Source organism: Xenopus laevis, chromosome 3S (genome assembly GCF_017654675.1).
Source record: "Xenopus laevis strain J_2021 chromosome 3S, Xenopus_laevis_v10.1, whole genome shotgun sequence".
In the NCBI taxonomy this organism is placed as follows: domain Eukaryota; kingdom Metazoa; phylum Chordata; class Amphibia; order Anura; family Pipidae; genus Xenopus; species Xenopus laevis.
The window spans coordinates 40403853-40421448 of record NC_054376.1 but is presented as its reverse complement, the minus strand read 5'-3'; the positions used below and the strand labels follow the sequence as shown (position 1 = coordinate 40421448).

At 41.0% G+C, this 17596-nt stretch overlaps 1 long non-coding RNA gene across 2 annotated transcripts in view; it reads right to left on the bottom strand.

Annotated features, from left to right (window-relative positions):
- Nucleotides 1-6224: 6224 nt before the first annotated feature.
- LOC108712826 overlaps nucleotides 6225-17596 on the bottom strand; it is a 49830-nt gene continuing 38458 nt past the window's right edge. For both annotated transcript variants that reach the window (XR_005966614.1, XR_001935048.2), the window contains exon 8: nucleotides 6225-6976. This is a non-coding gene — a long non-coding RNA (uncharacterized LOC108712826). The remainder of the gene's footprint in view (nucleotides 6977-17596) is intronic.

Below are 17596 nucleotides of genomic sequence, written 5' to 3'. Positions count from 1 at the left end.
CTGAGATAGGGTTACAAGACTTTACATTCATTGCAGGCAGGTTAATAAAAAAGAGAACATCATGGGGGGGGTCTTCTGTTCATTTTCAGTTTGTTATTCAAATGACTGCCCGGTTACTTGGAACATTGGGACTCAACCAACAGTTTAAATTCTAAATCTACAGAACAAAATATAGACTGTCTGCAAATAATGATCTTGAAATACCACTGCTGAATAATGCAGATGAAACTGCTAGGAATGATGTCTTGGAAGCCAATGTAAGGAGCACCTTGCCCGATTGATGTTGGGAGATATAGTGGAACAGCAGATGGAGATTATAGGAGTAACATCCTTGATTAATTGAATTTGTCCCCCTGGTCAATCTGGGCCCTTGTGCTACCTGATCTTTAGTGCTCAGTCACCAAATTCTGCCTCACTGGCTTTTACCTTTGTGTTGGATAGTGTCTGCATTAGGTTGGAGGCAGCCTTTGGCAATGTAGAAAGAGCACACTTTACTCTCCTGCAGTGCTTACGTCAAACTTACTACTTAATACACAAGTCTTGGTTCAACCTTTCTTTGCCATCTCTGCAGGAGTTTCACCTAATGATGCACTTCTTCTATCTATGCCCTCCTTGTGGTCGCCATGTTGGTTCTCTAGGACACACTCATGGAGAAGAGAGGATGATGTAGTGAAGGCCCCTGGTGTAAGATTAGACCTGAAGCCCCTTGTAAAGGGCTAGTACCCTTGGTGTGCTTCACCAGTGAAGGGACTCAGGTGTGAAGACTTAAGGTGGACAAGAAATCCTTTGAAGTTGCACTCGGTGGCCTTGTGGCATGTAGTTGGGACCAAAGAACAAGTATTACTTAATTTTTTATTTTTTATTCAGCAGCATGTTTAAACACCACTGGTACCCAGATTTGTGTGTGTGAACATACAGCAAAAACCATTTGAGTCCTGTGCAATATCCTTTGCTGGTCTCAGCTTGGTGGGGGTGACAAAAGCATGAGCAGATACAGGATATAGGAGCAGACAGGATGCAAAAAAGGAATTGGTAACAGGCAGGTTTGTTGAACCAGCTTTGCATGGGCTCCTGTTGATCAGTACGATTAACTGATCCTGCTTTGCTCCTGTTTGCAGTAAACATTAGAACCTTTGTCCTAAGCCTCCTGTCACTCTCTAGCTAACTCTCGGTATCGTCAGCACATTTAGGGCCTGTTTAACACAATTGACAAAAGGTTAGTGAGCTGCAAACTCCCTTTGAAACCAGGTGTCTAGGTATTCTGTCTATTTAAAAGTAGAAATAGAAAGTATAAGTATTCCAACAAGACATTTGTTTGCCATTGTCTCACTCACAAAATGTCAGTCAATCGGTAATAAGCAAACACTGAGATGGCAGTCAGTACAGGCAGTTTACTGAACTGGTTTTCAATCAAGCTTTCCTTTCCACCCAGCAGGGGGGATTGGGTGTCAGGTGCAATCTTTTGCTGGGTGCGTTACAATAGAAGATCCAATATATACAGGCATGGGACCGGTTATCCAGAATGCTTGGGTCCTAGTGTTTTATGGATAACAGATCTTTCTGTAATTTGGATCCCTTAAGTCTACTAGTAAATCATTTAAACTTTAAGGGGCAAATTTATCAAGGGTCGTATTTCGAGTTGATGGGAGTTTTTTTATACTGCCGTCACCTCGAAATTCAAATAAATAAAGACCAACTGAAATTTACTAAAAAAAATATAATTTTTTTTACTTAGGGTGACTAGGCTGTATAGAAACAAACAAATGTCGGTGCAAGACACTCTGGTATGCCATGAATAGATCAGACCAAAAGATGAATAAAAATTGAAACCTTTATTGTACAAACATCTCTTGCCTGACGCGTTTCGTGTCTCTAGGACACTTAGTCATAGGCTTGAACACTTACAAAGAAGGGTCAGTATTTAAAGGTCCCAAGACCAATCAGAAAAAGGGGAGAGGGAAAGACATACAAGACCTATTTACAATTTAAAGGGATCACATACCCAATTAGGGAGTTATTCACATCTCAAAAAAGGAAACAAATACACAAATACAAAAACAGCAAAACATCTTTTATATATATATATATCTTATAAAACAAAAAGAAGATCCATAAAAGAGATTGTACAGACAATAATGGAAAATTAGTAATGTAATTCTGTTACAATGTAATATAAGATATCAAAACAAAAATATTAAAATATTATATATAGTCGAGAAATATATGAGCATAGAAATAAATAAATGCATACATGGGTGCGTATATATATCCAAGTAGAAATATTTGAGTAGAAACATTTAAAAATATAAGTAGATATATAAATATAAGAATCATTTTTAAAAATGTACTAGAATTTACTGGGCCCCATGGCAAAATCATTTTATCTCGCACCCCAAATATTAAAAAAGAAGACTACTACATAAAACTACTCATCAGCCTGTGCCCTGCTGCCTCCTCTACCACCTGTGCCCCCAGCAATCACAGGTAGTGATGGGCGAATTTATTCGCCAGGCGAATTCGCTGCCGGAGAATAAATTAGCGAAACGGGCGCAAAAATTCGCTGGCGAAAATTCGCCTGCGACAAAAAAAAATTGTCGCCGGCGTCAAAAAAAACAGACACTGGCGTTAAAAACGGGCGTCGGCGTCAAAGAAACGGTCGCCGGTGTCAAAAACTAGACTCCGGCGCTGTTTCGTGAATTCGCCCATCACTAATCACAGGGTCTGCTTTCTCTATAGTAATTCCCCGGGGTTAGAGAGCCATTTGTTAGACTGACAACAAGCTGTTTCTACTTTATAGTTTTTTCCATTATTGAATTCTATAATCCACTCCCATATTGTGGATTTTGCCAATATAGGGCTTTTGGGGAATCACACACACACACACAAAGTGGGAGGATTTTCACTGCTATGTTTTTTAAAGACAGAGAAGCCTTTTCAATCAGATGGAAATTGGATACAGACAGCCCTAAAGTCAACCCTGTTCTCAGCACAGTTCACAGCAATTGATGTAACCAAAACCAGAATAAATCTTGCACACCTGGCCGGCTACATTTGTGTGCTTGTAGTTTCATGCAAAGAATAAGGCAACAAGCTGAAGAGCATGTTAGAAGCATCCTCACTGGCTGTGGGGCCCAAGGCTGTGGGCCTCCAGTATCCGGGAATTATAGAGATATCCTCTCATATTAATCTGTTAGGGGAGGTATTTAAGTTATGGAATGTCTGGGACATAGTGATGAGTGATTTATTGGTTGGGATTAAATATGGGATGGGGTGGATGTCTCTCTTGCAAGAAAGACTTTTGTGGGTAAAGTAATTAAATTCATTCATTACAGTGTTTGATCCAGGCAGTTATGTCACCACCAGTGTAGGAGTCAATGAGCACTTGCCTAATTGGTTTTGCCATCCTCTGGATCAACATGGGGGCACTTTAACAAAGACAAGGCCTCTATTATCCGACGGGAGAGTAGGGATCCTTTGCTTTAGCATCTGTTGCCAAACAGCAGTGGCTTTTCGGGGATTCTGGGAACTGTAGTTCAACAACAGCTGAAACATTACAGATTGCATATGCCTGTAGTAGAGAATAAAGCATGACCATTTGCACAGTAAGGTCATAGGCATTATTAACTGATGGCTAAATATCTTGGCATTAATAACTGGTAGTACCGATCAGAAGGACAAACGCACTTAAAGCATACCTCCCAACATTTTGGAAGTAAAAAGAGGGACAAAATTTTTCTGTGGCCACACCCCCTAATTACCATGTTCGTTTTACAAAATTTGTTACAAAGTATCTTATTTGCACCTGTTAGCTGTTCTGGGCTCTCTGCTAAAAGCCAATTAAGTGAGAAACTTTGTATCTTTTTCTGGCTGTTCAGTGCAGAGAAAAGAGGGACTTTCCAGTACAAATGAGTGACTGCGGGTTGAGCTGTCAAAAGAGGGACTGTCCCTCCGAAAAAGGGACAGTTGGGAGGTATGCTTAAAGGAACAGTTAAGTGTAAACATAACTTGCTTGTAGATAAAACAAAATACAATGTGGCTCACACATCTGTATGAGCAAAAAGTTTCACTATAAATAGGGGAGTGGATTAACAGGTGCATTTGCAACATGTCTAGTAAGTTACATTAGCCAGTGAGATGCTTGCTTTTATTATTCTAAGTACAATGGACCACTTAAGACAAACTGTTGAGTTATTGCTAGGGGTACGTTTACAAGTGCAGTTGATCAGTGTCTGCCGAGAGCTTCTTTTTTCAATTCAATTTCAGAAACGTTGTATCTTTTTCTGGCTATTCAGAGCAGGAGATGAAAGAGATAGTCGGGACATTTCACTAACCCTCAGGGACTCAGGGCTGAGCTGTAAATATAGGGACTGTCCCATAAAAACGGGACAGTTGGGAGGTATGTTATAAATGGGCCTAAACCAATTTCTGATCACAAAGTTGATTCCCTGACTTAATTTTATCAGCCTTTGAAAATGGTAAAGACACACTGCCTTGTGTCTTGTAAAAGTTTGTACACATGTGGGTGTCCAGTTTAATTGGCTCATGCGCCTCTGTTCTGTTGGTATATATGCACCGGAATCTGCAAAATTGGCCAAAATGTAGGCCTGCTATAATTATAGCCCCATCATAATGAAACTGGCTTTGCTGGAATAAAAAGCACTCCCTTTGTTGCACTGTGCATCCTTATGAGCATCAGGAAGGGGTAGTCTAAGGGAAGTTTTTTCAGGGTGATTCTTAAAGGTACAGATGTTTGTGAGAGTACTTTATATACATATATAAGTCACACTAAATTAGGAACAGCATTAACATAATTACATTCAGTGCCACTTGTGATACCAGCAATAATACCATTTGCTTACAGTTATCATAATTGCCCCCATTGTGCTCAGATGTTCTAGTGGGACCAGGCCCTGAATGGAAATCGATAGAGGCAAATCACTATTTGTGGGGCTGTCACATTCGGCACCCTAAATCCAGAACCAATGCTAGGCTCCCTGGACTCGGCTCTTGCTTCTGCCTTTAACAGCCGCCTTTCACCTCGGGAGTAGGGATGTAGCGAACCGCCGCCGATGTGTTCGCGAACGCCGTTCGCGAACACCGGCAAAATTTGCGAACTGTTCGCGAACTGTTCGCGAACTTCGATCATCCGAAAATCGTTCGATTCGAACGATCGAAGGATTTTAATCGTTCGATCGAACGATTTTCGTTCGAATCGAACGAAAATCGTTCGATTTTAGCGATCGAATGGTCGAATGGGCGACCGATTTTGACGCGAACGCATATTGGCGAACGTCGCGCGACGTTCGCGAACTTGCGGCGGACGCGAACAGTCGAAGTTCGCGCGAACTAGTTCGCCGGCGAACAGTTCGCTACATCCCTACTCGGGAGGAGCCCTCGGCTAATTGGATGCGGCCAGGTCTTATTAAAAGAGGAGCAAAGCTTTAGGATCTGGATGAGCAAAGTGGCACGGTCGTCTCACCAAGGATACTGGATGGAAGATAACACAACTTGGAAGACAGGCCAGACAACACAGCGTGGAACAGGTAGGCCCGGCCAGCACAAGCAGAGTAAGAATAGTCAGACAGGCCAGAATCAGGATTGGAGAGCATAAAATAGTCAGACAGGCAAGGGTCAGCTTGGAGAGGTCAGAATAACAGGCAGGTAATGGTCAGACGTAGTCAGGAAAGGCGAGGGTCAATAACCAGATCAATAGGATTAACTTAGAAATAGCACCAGGAACAAACTAAATTGAACCTAACAACGTTCATGTTTCAATTACTGAGATCCCTTTAAATAGTTTGAATTTTGCGCCATTGCACAATGACGGCATCATGCTGGTGCATAAACCCGGAAGCACGCGGCCGCGCGCGCCATAGGATAACCGGTCCTGAAGGGACTGATTGGTTGCTAAGGATTACTGCCCAGGTACAAATTTGTCAAGTGTTGGTAAATGTGTATCTTCAAATGGAAGCTCCAAGGTTAGTTTTCCAGAGCAGACCTGTATTAAAAAATGTACCAGATCCCATATATATGAGGATGATGTGAAGGACTCCAAGACCAACCGCATGGAATGTCCATCCTTCTCGGCTCCAGGCAATAGCAAGGTAGTCTTCTTTCAGGGAACACAAGGTGCACTGGCCAAGATCAGATACTTTATGGCTTATACTGGGTGCAGCGTGGGGCACCCAAGAGGCTGAGGTCTTGCAATTCAGAAAACTGTTATCCTTTTGTGTTTCTGATGCAGCATTCAGATTACTGTTACTGGGAGAATTCAAAGCTGAAACAGATTTAAGAAGTAAATTAAATGACCCTTGGAGTAAATCTCTTTTTCTTTTCAGTTCTGAATGGTTTGTTTAAAAGGAAAAACAAAGACCAAACACAGCCGGATTAAGCGGGACCCATCGCTGTTCATCCCGATGCATGAAATCGATTGAAAGTTTCCCTAAATGGTTTTAAAATTTGATTCTCATATTTCTGTCACCCAGTGAAAAGATTACAGAAACTCGGCTAAAGGCCCTTGTTGTATACAATCCCAAATTACAAAAGGTTGTAAAAACGAATGTTTTGTTTAATGTTCTGAGCAGGACCATATGCCTTGGGTGACCTTGAGTAAGTTATTTTAATTTAAAACATATAGAGCTTGACTACAACACACAAATCCTTGCCTGGCACATAACTGTAACCCCGGTGTTTATAACAGAGTCGTGTGTTTGATTATTCCCATTTCCAGAGGGGTGTGGCCTGCCCCCTATCACAGTAAGTACCAAAGTACATTTTTAAAATGTGCGTTTTCTGCATGAAAGTTGTTTTCTTCGCCTTTAAACGAGTCTCCATTCCGTGAACTGCTAAAGCAATCTGGGAGGTAGAAATCATGTAAAGACCTGCAAAGCTTTCAGTTCTTCATTTCTCTTTTATGTGGATGTGGCTGTTGACCTTGATCTTCCAGAGGCAAGTCATAGTCTGCTTTTTCTATGCACTGTTTAAAAAGAAGAATTGAAGAGTTAAAGTGGATACTGATATCTAAGTTAACAGTTTTTCCCACTTGAACACGAGCGCAAGAGTAAATATGACAGGAGAAATAACGCCCTTGTTAAATACAAGGCACGTTGTGGAATTTGGGCTGTTCATGCCAATCAGTTCAAGGACAAGTCACACTGTCACACTTCTTTTTTTCAAATTACAACCCTGTATACAGTTCTGTGGCAGCTATGTATAACTCTTGCAGAGGCACTGGGGATGTGCACTAATTCATTCTCCATATTTTTCCAATACACCCCTAGGGTTGCCACCCGGCCAGTATTTTACCGGCCTAGCCGGTAAAATACCTGCCAAGGCCGGGGCCGGTATTACAAATTTACCGGCAATGTAGCTACCGGTAATTTTTTATTACGATTAAAACGAGCCCTCGCCTGCCCCCAATCCCCTGCAACTTTCCTTTTCTTTTACTTCTTCTAGCGTCCGTGGCATGGCCCCGCCCCTTTTGACATCACGGCCCGCCCCTTTTGACATCACGGTCCGCCCCTTTGTGTCCCCGCCCCCAGCAGCCGGTAAAACATTTTAAAAAAGGTAGCAACCCTATGCACCCCCTTAAAGAATCCTAGCTATAAAACCATTTTCCCTCACCTCATTTTGTTTTATTTGAAGAAATACATTAATGTTGGTGGTTTAAAGGAGAAGGAAAGGCATCACTCCTTGGTGCTTGCTGGAATAACTCCAGGCCGGTGCAGTTTTCTGCTGATAGGAGCATCGGCCTCAGGTGTCAGGTAAGTAAATACAGGGCCGCCATCAGGGGCTGAAAGTAGGTACGAGTGTCCTGGGCCCGGGCCTGAAGGGGGGCCCGGCAATGCTGCACTTTTGAAAGACTAGGGCCCCCCTTGACATAGCCGAAGCCTGCAGCCACATCCGAAGTTCCGAACAGCCTCAATGTGGAATTGCCGATAAGCCGAACAGCCGAAGTCGTGAAGTGGCGAAAAGACACAAAGCCACGAAAACAGCTGAAGACGAAGTTGCGAAGCAGCGAAAAGACCCGAAGCCACGAAAATAGCCAAAGCAGAACTCCTGAAGCGGCAAAAAGACCCAAAGTCACGAAAACAGCAGAAATTGAAGCGGAGAAAAGACCCAAAGTCACGAAAGTAGGCGAAGTTAAAGTCATAAGTTAAATTCTACTGAACACCAATTTTTTTAATGCCCTGGCCACCAATTTATTATTTTAATATTCTATAGGCCCCCGCCACCAATGTTTTGTTTAAAAAAATACTCTTTGGGGCCCCAATTTTTTTTAACTTGTTAGGGAGGCCTTGGCCCCAATGTTTGTTTTTTTAACTTATAGGGAGGCCCTGGTCTCCAATTATTTTTTTTTAACTTGTAGGGGGGCCCTGACCACCAATTTTTTAAAAACCTTTTAAGGGGGGCCCTGGCACCACAGTTTTTTTTAAACTGACCATCAATAGCTTTTTATAACGTGTGTGTGGGGGGGTCACCGTTTTTGGCATTGATGTCTGTGTGGTCTTTTAACTGTTGTGCGGCTTGGGGACTAGGGTGGGCAGGGCCCAGGGGCCCCCAAAAATTTTGTTGTATGGGGCCCCGTGATTTCTAATGGCAGCCTTGAGTAAATAGAATCAATTGGCTAACTTTTGGCACCCCCAAGTAGAAAATGCCTCTCCTTCTCCTTTAACCACCAACGGTAATTTATTTCTTCTAATAAAACAGAATGAGGTGAGAGTTTTTTTATAGCTAGGATTTTTCTTAAATCATATGTTAACATTGTCCCACACAAGTGCACATAAAGGCATTTTTGGCCTGAGTGGCCCTTGCTTAAAGTGATACTGACAAAAAACTACTTTTCAAAATATTAACGTACTCGCCATACCACATAATCGCCATACCACAAATGACCCACGATTTATCCTAGAGGCAGATGGCAACGTGTATGTTTCCCTACAGCCAATAAGTTGTCGGAATTATTTGCCGTGATTGGGATGTTAAAAAAGTTGCAGCGAGTTGTGATGATGAGTCGCCACGTGTGTTTTTGCCCTAGAGAGTTTTGTGCCTTATGGGGCACTTATATATATGTATAATATGCAGGGTGATTCTCTCCTTACGGTCTGTGCAGCTCCTGTGATGCCACCAACCCCCTCGCTCTGCGGCACTGACCTTTATTTACCAGGAGTCTGGTCCAGGGGGTGCATCGCTAGTGCAGAAACAGAAATTTGGCTGTTAAAGGGATACTGTCATGGGAAAAAAACATTTTTTTCAAACTGAATCGGTTAATAGTGCTGCTCCAGCAGAATTTTACGCTGAAATCCATTTCTCAAAAGAACAAACAGATTTTTTTATATTCAATTTTGAAATCTGACATGGGGCTAGACATATTGTCAATTTCCCAGCTGCCCCCAGTCATGTGACTTGTGCTCTGATGAACTTCAATCACTCTTTACTGCTGTACTGCAAGTTGGAGTGATATCACCCCCTTCCCTTTCTCCCCCAGCAGCCTAACAAAAGAACTATGGGAAGGTAACCAGATAGCAGCTCCCTAACACAAGATAACAGCTGCCTGGTAGATCTAAGAACAGCACTCAATAGTAAAAACCCATGTCCCACTGAGACACATTTAGTTACATTGAGAAGGAAAAACTGCAGCCTGCCAGAAAGCATTTCTCTCCTAAGTCACATGACCAGGGGCAGCTGGGAAATTGACAAAATGTCTAGCCCCATGTCAGATTTCAAAATTGAATACAAAAAAATCTGTTTGCTCTTTTGCAAAATGGATTTCAGTGCAGAATTCTGCACTATTAACTGATGTGTTTTGAAAAAAAACATTTTTTCCGTTGACAGGCTCCCTTTAAAGTTACCAGGAGAGGCTTTTTGTGGACTGCCTGCAAGTTTCTAAACTCCCCTCATGGTAGCAGCTCCCCTGATATAATGTGAGGCTTTTGTAAATTGGTGGCATTCAGATTTATACACGATCTGCCAGGTCTAAATACAATCTTCCCTATTAGTGTTTCAGGGATGATATTAAAAATAATTTAACTGTGCTTGTTGTGTTTATACAGAAGGCTAGTGGACAGTCTGTGCCCCTCTTATACATACAATGCCCCAGTGAGGGATGAATATATATGTGCATATCTAATAGTAAAATACATACTCATGAACCGCGTCATTCAGCTGAAAAAAGCAAAATGGCATGAGGCCACATTTCTGTCCATTGTGATATGGGCCACGCAGACAGGCCTTAAATCTACAAACATCTCTAGCACTAGTATTACTGTAATATACTGAAAATTGGGACAGTAGAAAGTGACTTTGCTTAAGGCTATAATAATATACAGGTATGGGATCCATTATGCGGAAACCTATTATCCAGAAAGCTCTGAACTATGGAAAGGCCGTCTCCCATAGACTCCATTATAATCTAATAATTAAAATTAAAACAGTACCTTGTACTTGATCCAAACTAAGATATAATTAATCCTTGTTGGAAGCAAAACCAGCCTGTTGGGTTTATTTAATGTTTACATGATTTTCTGGTAGACTTAAGGTACGATCCAAATTACAGAAAGATCCCTTATCCGGAAAACCTCAGGTCCCAAACATTCTGGATAACAGGTCCCATACCTGTATTGCGAAGTAGACAATATTGTGTGTGCTTCAACCACCTTACATAACCTTGTAGGTTGGGTGCAAAGTAGCGATGAGCGAATCTATGCAATTTTCTTCGCTGAAAAATTTGCGAATTTACAGGGAAATTCGTGAAACGGCGAAACATTAGCGAAACGCATTGAAGTCATTGGGTGTCAAAATAATTTTGATGCGGGCGACAATTTCAATCCGCGCGACTATTTGGTCCAAATGCATTAAAATCAATGGGCGTCCGAATAATTTTTAAGCGCGCAGCTATTCTGACACGCAACAATTTTTTTTTTTGACACGGTGGATTTTTTGCTGGCGAATTGTAAACGCAGTTTCGCAAATTAGTTCGCTTGCAACGGAATGCGGAAATTCCCCCTCAAATTCGCGTCTGCCGAATTTATTCGCCCATCGCTAGTGCAAAGCAGTCCAGAAACCCTTGACGGGGGTTTGCATAGACATACAGTAAAAAAAATAATACCGCTGCAGCTGCAGCACCTCTTTGTTGAAAAAAGTGAAAACTTGAAGTTGTTAGGCCAAACAACCAGGCCAAGCTTTCACTTTTAGCAACAATGAAGTGCTGCAGGGGCATTAGAAGAATTTATTGCATTCTAGAAAAGGAATGTAAAAAAAAAACAACTGATCCCGAACTTTAACGCATTGCATGCCGCCATTGTCTTCAAATTAGTGATTGTGGTTTTCTGTGACTTCAGTGTCAATGCTGTAAATGTCATGTTCTATGGCAAATAAGGGTTTACTATGTATTTAAATGGATATATATTTTATTCACGTTTAAATCATTGCTTTTAATTCACTGTTTGATTTCTTGCGAAATGGGGGGGAGGAAGAAGCGAAGACGTTTCCACTGAAAATAGGAAATCTAGAAATGAAATTCCCCTTGACCTCTGCCTTAAATATTATTACCATAAGAAATGAAAAAAAGCCCTTGACTGTATTTTCTCAAGTGATGATTTACAGATGTGAATGTTTTATGGGAGCTGCTTCTCTACAAGTGCATGGAGTTCATTGGTGAGACATTGTGCTTGGGATCTGAGAAGGACTTGCTAAAGGGGAAGGAGGGGGTGTGAGTTTTCGCTGATAGTTTTCCATACATGAAAATGCTCCAGGATGCGCCTGGGTCTCCCAAAGTTCAAGCAGCAATGACTGTCAGGGCAGGTAGCATGTTCAAAGTGCACCTAGGATCAAGCCGTGTACATTCCTATGCCAATAACTTGTCCGCTAATTGTTATATTGATTGCTAATGTCATCGTGTTTTAGTATGTATAAACCCTTTACTCTATCACACAGCCGCCAACAATCCAAGGAGTCATTGTTTATTCATCGGAGTTCCCATACTGGTTGGCTTGGATTGTGCTTGAGGGGCTGCTGATAAAGATCAGCAGATGATTGGGTGCACACATTCTTAACATGTCTGACCCATGACATCCCAAGGGCAGCAGCCAGCCTGTCATTACAGGCACAATGCTCCTCTTTCTTTCCACTTATCTAAACCCAGATGACTTTGAAATTTTTATTAACTCGTTAATGACTGAAAATGTCATTAGAAGCAACAGGAAAAGAAAAGAGAGGGAACAGTTGAGTGCATGTGGAATGGCAACTACACACATCGCCAGGGTGTAGCGTTCCAGTGTGTAATTAGAGCTTGTTTTTACCCTGCTCCTATTTTAACATCTCCGGCTGGTTTACCACACCTGGTAGAGATTCCTGACGTAATGAGAAAAGGGGAAACATTACAAGAAAAAATGTTCCTAATCCCTAGCTCCTCTGATTAACCAGCAGCCCACTCACTCTTTCCAAATGTGGGCAGGAAGGAAAAGAGCTGCCAGCTGTTTGCACTAAGAGCTGGTACAAAGGGTGTTTTCCATGGGACCCCCAGCACCACAAGGGCTCCCTTGATGGGAGACACATATATATTTATATATAACAGATTGGTGCCATTTTGCTTCCCATAGCACTTCCCATCAGTTGGAGGTATATGGCATCCCCTAATGAGAAGTAGTTGTGTGTCAGTATAAATCTGATCAGTTGTAGAGTTGGTACTGTGGGCTGCAATACCGTCTTCATGTGGGATGTTGGTATACAGAGACTCCACGTCCATGGTAGCTAGGATGGTGCCCGCTGGAAGTGGACTTATATTGGCCGGTTTGTTTAAAAGGTCAGTGGTGTCTTGTATAAAGCTGGGTGTTTTTCTTACAATTGGCTTCAGGATGTTTTCTTCCCAGCCAGATATGCCCTCAGTTAATGTTCCAATACCAGAGATGATGGGTCGCCCTGGGTTTCCTTCCTTATGTATTCTGGGTAACATGTAAAAGGTACCAATTCTGGGGTTCACTGGTATCAAGTCCATTAAGGGGCCGATTCCCAAAGGGTCGAATATCGAGGGTTAATTCGACTGGGAATTAAAATCCTTCGACTTCGAATATCAAAGTCGAAGGATTTAGCACAGATAGTTCCATTGAACGATCGAAGGATTATTCATTCGATCGAACGATAAAATCCTTTGAATCAAACGATTCGGAGGATTTTAATCCAGCGATCAAAGGAATATCCTTCGATCAAAAAAACGTAGGAAAGCCTATGGGGACCTTCCCCATAGGCTAACATTGACTTCGGTAGATTTTAGATGGCAAACTATGGGGTCGAAGTTTTTTCTTAAAGTACTTCGACTATCGAATGGTCGAATAGTCGAACAATTTTAAGTTCGAATCCTTTGATTCGAAGTCGTAGTCGAGGGTCGTAGTAGCCCATTCGATGGTCAAAGTAGCCCAAAAAACACTTCGAAATTCGAAGTTTTTTTCCTTCGAATCCTTCACTCGAAGTTAGTGAATCGGCCCCCAAGTGTGTCTGCGGGTGGGGATGAACCATCACAGACATAAAATCAACACCAAATCATGTGATACACCAGTGGGGCAACACTTCTGCAGTCAAAATCACAGTCTTCAGGAAATGCAGGTCTTAATTCTAAAAGGGAACTTTAAAACTGAACGGGAAAGGAATATTTATTAATTCAATGTATGGAGTTGTTTAACACATTAAGACAGGGACCTTAATTTAGGGTCAGGTTTCATGTCACACTATGGGGCAGATTTATCAAGGGTCGAAGTGAATTCAAGGGAATTTTCGAAGTAAAAAAATTTGAAATTACTACGACTTCGAATTTACTTTGAATTCGATTCAAAGTAAAAATAGTTTGAATATTCGACCATTCGTTAATCTAAGTACTGTCTCTTTAAAAAAAACTTCGACTTCAATACTTCGCCAAATTAAACCTGCCGAATTGCTATGTTAGCCTATTGGGACCTTCTACAAACTTTTTCCAAGTCTTTATACATCGAATTAAAATCCTTCGATCGATCGCTGAAATCCTTCGAATCGTTCGATTGGAAGGATTTAATCCTTCGATTGAACGATTTTAATTCAATCGAACGATTGCCAAATTCGCTGAAAAAACTTCGAATTCGATATTTGAATTCGAAGTATTTTAATTCGATGGTCGAATTTCGAAGTTTTTTCAACTTTGAAATTCTACCCTTGATAAATCTGACTGAATCCAGACTCCTGGACTATTTACAACCCACCCTAATTCATTGTTATCTCTACATTTGATCTCTGTCTATCTGTAACTTCCTAATATATTGCCCATGAATACTTTTCACTGATCTAACAGTATATAAGCTTTGCCTTTCCAGTTCTCATTTGTATTTTGCCTGACGAAGGGGCCTTGGTGCTCCGAAAGCTTGCAATGTATTTTTATTGTTAGCCAATATAGGTACAGGTATGGGACCTGTCATCCAGAATACTCGGGACCTGGGGTTTTCCTGATAACGGATCTTGCTGTAATTGGGGTCTTCATGCCTTAAGTGTACTAGAAATTCATTTAAGCATTAAATAAACATTAAATAAACCCAATAGGCTGGTTTTGCTTCCAATATGGATTAATTATATAATTATATTTTAGTTGGGATCAAGTACAAGCTACTGTTTTATTATTACAGAGAAAAAGGAAATCATTTTTAAAAATCTGGATTATTTGGATAAAATGGAGTCTATGGGAGACAGCCATTCCGTAATTCGGAGCTTTCTGGATATCAGGTTCCGGATAAGGGATCCTATACCTGTATCACTTCTACAATACTTTGTATTTGTTTGTTTTTTTATTTGTTATATATTGTGTGATAAAGCTGACCTATCTTCATATATATATATATATATATATAGATACTGTATATATATATATATATATATATATATATATATATATATATATATGTATATATATATATATATATATATATATATATATATATATGTGTATATATATATATATCAAACAAGGGAAAGTTGTGCTCACCACTAGTTTTTAAAACCATTAGGTGGGGGTGCAATGAGGGTGTGACCACAAAATACATATAGACAAATACAAGATTCCTCTGCACTCAACCCATTATCAATATATTTAAGACAGAGACATTTTGTGCATACTGCTACTGAAAAATGCCTTACCCTTTAAACAACACAGGGATTGTTTGTCCATATATTGCAATATATTTAAGCTGGCCAAATACGTCAAAGTCATCCCATATCTGGCCAGTCCTATGCTCAATTTTCATCTGATTCATTAAGAATTCTATGGTTTCATTATACATTTTATAAAAGGGACGAATACGTTTTACCTGCAACTTACTAGCTGCTTTCAAAGTAAAACTCCCAAACTTGGCTGCCCTTTTATTAGACACCAGTGGGATCACCTGACTATAGTTGGAAGGGGTGGGAGCTACAACATGGAGCTGGTCACTGCTCTTGTAGAACTATAACAAACAAGGGAAAGTTGTGCTCACCACTAGTTTTTAAAATCATTAGGCGGGGGTGCAATGAGGGTGTGACCACAAAATACATATAGACAAATACAAGATTCCTCTGCACTCAACCCATTATCAATATATTTAAGACAGAGACATTTTGTGCATACTGCTACTGAAAAATGCCTTACCCTTTAAACAACACAGGGATTGTTTGTCCATATATTGCAATATATGTATAATGAAACCATAGAATTCTTAATGAATCAGATGAAAATTGAGCATAGGACTGGCCAGATATGGGATGACTTTGACGTAGTTGGCCAGCTTAAATATATTGCAATATATGGACAAACAATCCCTGTTTTGTTTAAAGGGTAAGGCATTTTTCAGTAGCAGTATGCACAAAATGTCTCTGTCTTAAATATATTGATAATGGGTTGAGTGCAGAGGAATCTTGTATTTGTCTATATATATATATATATATATATATACAACTACACACAGATATATATTCTAGGCGGCAGGAAGGCAGGGGAAGGCAGTTCGGGGAGATTAGTCCAGAGTTGCCACCTGTCCGGTTTTGACCTGGACAGCCCGGTATTTTGAGGGGCTGCAGGGGTCTATACTTCCTGCCGGTTTTCCAAATAAGGAAAACCGGGCGGGATTCCATTGATTGACACGGCGATCAGCCAATCGCTGATCGCCGCGTCATACCCCCGGCCACTGATGTCATGGGTCTTCCCACTGATGTCACGGGTCTGCCCACTGATGTCACAGACACACCCTCTAATGTCACAGACACACCCACTGACGTCACGGACGCGCCCGGTCTCAGCCAGACATAAAGGTGGCAACCCTAGATTAGTCGCCACTGAAGAAGAGTAGATTTGTCGCCAGGTGACTAATCGCCCGAATCTGAGTGTGTGTCTCTGCCCTTATGAATAACATGACAGAAAAATAATTTAGTTAATACCACCGGTGCTGGATTTGAAACTAAGACCCCAGGCCTGCAAAACAGCAATGCTAAGCAATGGCTCTTCCTATGTGCCCAAGCTTATCTGGTAATGCATTGGAAAGGGGTTGGCTGGCAGTAGAAACCTGATTTTCGCCCTATGACGTCCTATTTTGGTACATCTCCTGTTTATTGAATAGTACTACATATTTATTTTAGGCCCCTAGAGCCCTAAATAGGACCCTAATTATCTTATTGGCTTATTATTATGGCCCATCAAATGAGACTTTTACCCTTACCCTGGCTGGCGACTCTGCTGATTAGCTTGTCTATAAAAGGCTCTGCAATCCATGCAACTGTTGCTTGCAACTCCTGCTGGACGTTATTTCCAAGTTGTTCCCTATTCAGTGCAGTTCCGTAAGTGTATTTATACGAGTGCGTGTGTGCATACATATGTGTGTAAATATATTGATATGATAAATATACATATATTTTCTGCTTATTATTTACAGATCTCTTGCCTGTGTTCATGACAGCATAATATGCTTGTGCTTTATAAATAAATGATTGGAAAAAAAAAAAACCTGCTCTGATTTTATTTTTCCAACATGAAATCTTACTATTTTCCTCCCAAGTTATATGAAGACGACGAGCTCACCAATCTGCATATTTTTGTGACAGTTGCAGAAGGGAAGAGCAACAGCAATGCGTTTGTTGCTGAGAAAGCTAAAGGAGTTTACACAGCATTATATATATATATATATCCTTGATGACAAGCCATGAAAAATGGGTCATTATAAAATTCATGCTTAGGCCATACCCATCTCGAGATAATGTCATTCATCTCAGACACCACTGTAGACCACTAATAAGCTCTCATTGCATATTCATAGACATGGTGCCACATCCTAATTCCAATACTAAAACCAGAGGTAGTGGTGCCCCCCCCCAACTCAAGCCAAACTGTGGCAAGTACTGTTTTGTCATCTTGCTGCAATTACACTGTAAATGTGTTACACAAGATTGATTACTGTGATCTGTGGCTCCAATGTAAATTAGAATACAACTCTCCCCGGGGAACCACAGCCCTTGTTTGTGATTAAGAGAAAGCCTCATAATAGGCTAATCGCCTAAGTTCTTTCTCTCTTTTCTTGAAGGCCATTAGCTTGATGAAATGCCGCTTTTTTAGGTCGCT